This window comes from Tupaia chinensis, unplaced genomic scaffold (genome assembly GCF_000334495.1).
Source record: "Tupaia chinensis unplaced genomic scaffold, TupChi_1.0 Scaffold000113_1, whole genome shotgun sequence".
NCBI lineage: Eukaryota > Metazoa > Chordata > Mammalia > Scandentia > Tupaiidae > Tupaia > Tupaia belangeri.
The window spans coordinates 1299698-1302684 of record NW_006159577.1 but is presented as its reverse complement, the minus strand read 5'-3'; the positions used below and the strand labels follow the sequence as shown (position 1 = coordinate 1302684).

The 2987-nt window shown below is 44.9% G+C and overlaps 1 protein-coding gene across 4 annotated transcripts in view; it reads left to right on the top strand.

Annotated features, from left to right (window-relative positions):
- Positions 1–2761: 2761 nt before the first annotated feature.
- The window catches only part of EDRF1 (erythroid differentiation regulatory factor 1), a 52837-nt gene continuing 52611 nt past the window's right edge, over positions 2762–2987 (top strand). For all 4 annotated transcript variants that reach the window (XM_006143904.2, XM_006143903.2, XM_006143902.2 and 1 more), the window contains exon 1: positions 2762–2835. The gene's annotated coding sequence lies outside the window, so the exon portion shown is untranslated. The remainder of the gene's footprint in view (positions 2836–2987) is intronic.

Below are 2987 nucleotides of genomic sequence, written 5' to 3'. Positions count from 1 at the left end.
ATATCACTGGATTCCCATAGTCAACTACAGTTCAAGTCCTGGACCTAGAAGTTTAAAATTCACGCCAGGTACCTGTGCGTGCGTGCCCAAAATCCTGAAAGGAAACTGGAGAAGGGATTGTGGCGTGGCCATTCCCCGCTGGGGGGAGTGATTTCTCACTTTCTCTCTCTCTCTGTTTCACCAGTGAGTGTGTGTGCCCTATAACAAAAATCTCTCTCAAAAAATAATATACATGCCTGGTGTGAGTTTTAAGCTGCCAGGTCCAGGAATCAAACTGCTGTCAATTATGTGGGAGTCCAATGAGATAACCATTACACCATCTGATGGTCCCAAAGCTTAATAAAAATTACATTTGACTGGGCCCACCCAATGCAGCACACGCTGGAAAGATGCTGCTATTCAATAGGCTGAGGCCACATCAGAGGCCCAGGTCTGACTGCGAACTTACCCTAAAAGCAAGGCATGATGAGACAGGAGGATCAAGACAGAGACCCTGTCTTCAAAAACCTTACATTATAAAATAATACATCATCAGAAAGAAAAACATTTTGTAAAACTTCAAAGAATAAACTTCAAATCACTTCATCTTCCCCCTGAGGTCTATATTTGTGGACACATACAGAAATAGACTTATTTTTAAAGCAGGATATGGCTATTTGTTTTTTTTTATTATTTTTCTCATTTGATGTGTGTTTTGAATGTTCTTGAAAAATGAGTTAATAGTGGCACAGAATTTCCTCACTGTGTACCAAAAATAGATTTCGCCACCTACCTAGTGTTAGAATGAAATGTACCTCCAAAAGTTCATGGAAAAACTGTAATTAAAGTTTTTAAAAATAATAATTTATTTAACTTTATTTATTTAAGATTTACCAGAGAGGGACAGAGTAAGGAAGAAGGAGGGAAAGTGAGAAAGCAAGCCACCAGATCTGGGATTCGAACCATGGTAAGCCATGTGGAAGTCCAGTGCCCTTTACTACCATCCCACCTGCCTTCCCCAAAGTTTTGTTTTGTTTGCCATAGGGCACATGCACTCCAGGAGAGAGACAAAGAGACAGTGAGAGAGAAAGTGAGAAATTCCTCCTAAGAGGGATGGTCACGTCAGAATCACAATCTCTTCACCATTCTCCTCCTGGGATTCCAGACATGCACACACACAGGCCTGGCATGATTTTTCAAGTTGCCAGGTCTGGGAATCAAACCCCGCTCAGTCACATGGCAGTCCCAACCACCATACTATATGCTTGCCCCCAAAATGTAAAGTACAAATTTATTTTGGTGCAAAAAAAAAAAATTGAAATAGGCACACTTTTTCCACAATACGCATTTTCCAATCACTCTTTTTAAAAGGTTTTTGCTATAGGGCATATGTGCTTGCGAGAGAGAGACAAAGTGAGACAGTGAGAGTGAAAGTGAGAAATGACCCCCCTGAGAGGAGGATGGCCACACCACAATCCCTTTTCCATTCTCCTCCTGGGATTTTAGGCACACAGGCAAATGCACTTTCACCTCGTGTGATTTTCAAGCCCACAGGTCCAGGTCTCAAAACCAGATCAGCCGTGTGGGAACTCAGCACCTTAACCACTATGCCATGCCACCTGCTGGCCAATTCCAAGAACTTTATAAAGCTCCCTTGTATTTAGAACAGTTTTATTACAATACATAACAATGTATAAGGTGCTAAAAAGAATTGACTGCAACAAATAAACTTATAAAAAATCAAAATCAGTACATGTCGAAGTAAATGTCTACAAAATATACTATTATATAAAATTCACGGTCACATATAATTCATAAAAATGGTTACTTTTTTTTGGAGAGGTTTTCTCTATAGGGCACCCTGCACTTGCCAGACAGACAGAGACATAGAGACAGAAAGCGAGAAATCACCCCCAGGGGAGATGGTCACGCCGCAATCCCTTCTCCTCCATTCTCCTCTCCGGATCTTGGGCACGCAGGCACACGCGCCCGGCATGAGTTCTAAGCCACCGGTCCGGGACGCGAACCGCGGTCGACTACGTGGGAGTCCAGCGACATAGCCATTACGCTAACTGCTGGTTCCCAAAATGTTTTGTTACTTTTGAAAACAATTTATAAATTGGGCCTGCTCCACCAAGAATCCTGAAGATGCACGCGATAAACGAGTTAGTTACCAGAGTCAAATGTAATTTACCTATTGAGATAGCCAAATTATTACGGAAAAGGCAAAATTAAAGAAAAAATTTTACCTCGCCTGAAAACGAAACAAATTTTCACCACACATTAAAAAATGTATTTTATGAGAACTGTGGCTGCGTTTAACTGTGCAGAGTCGGAACGTATAAGCCTAGATCTTCGAAGGTTTAAGAGCCCCGGCGGTTTCCCAATCTCCTTGCTACTCAAAGCACTGGCATCATCTCCTGGGAACTTGTGAGAAATGCAGAATCTCTGGCGCCTCACGGACGTGCTGAAACGGAATTCGCACGTTAACAAGATAGCCAGGTGTTTCCTATGCGGACGTTTGAGAAGCCCTGCACCGCTTGGAATGCCCGCGGCTAACTCCCTGGAGCTGACAAATAGTGGGCATCTAAGCAGCAAGCTCCCTGCGGAGATGCGGCCCCCTCAGAAATCTAGCCCTTCCCTTCCGGAGTCTCGGCGCCCTCTTGCCTCCTACACTGAGGACTCTGGGGACCCTACACAAGCATTGTGATGCAGGGAGAGGACGCCGAGTCAGGGCCCGGGTTGAGCCCCACTGCACCTCATCTGGGCACTCCTTTCTCCTCTTCCTTTTCGTACACCGAAAGGACACTGACAGCAAGCGAAGGACCTCATTAATTCATGTAACAGGAACCGCTGGTGAGGCTGAGAGCACTTCCCCTTCCACGCAGAGAGAACCACCCCGACTATAACCAGTCCCCGCCCCCAAACTAACGTTTGCCAACAACATCAAGCGGCGCGCAAAGGGTGGAACCTGGGAGTCGGGTACCGCGAGAAGTGGTCTCCCGAAG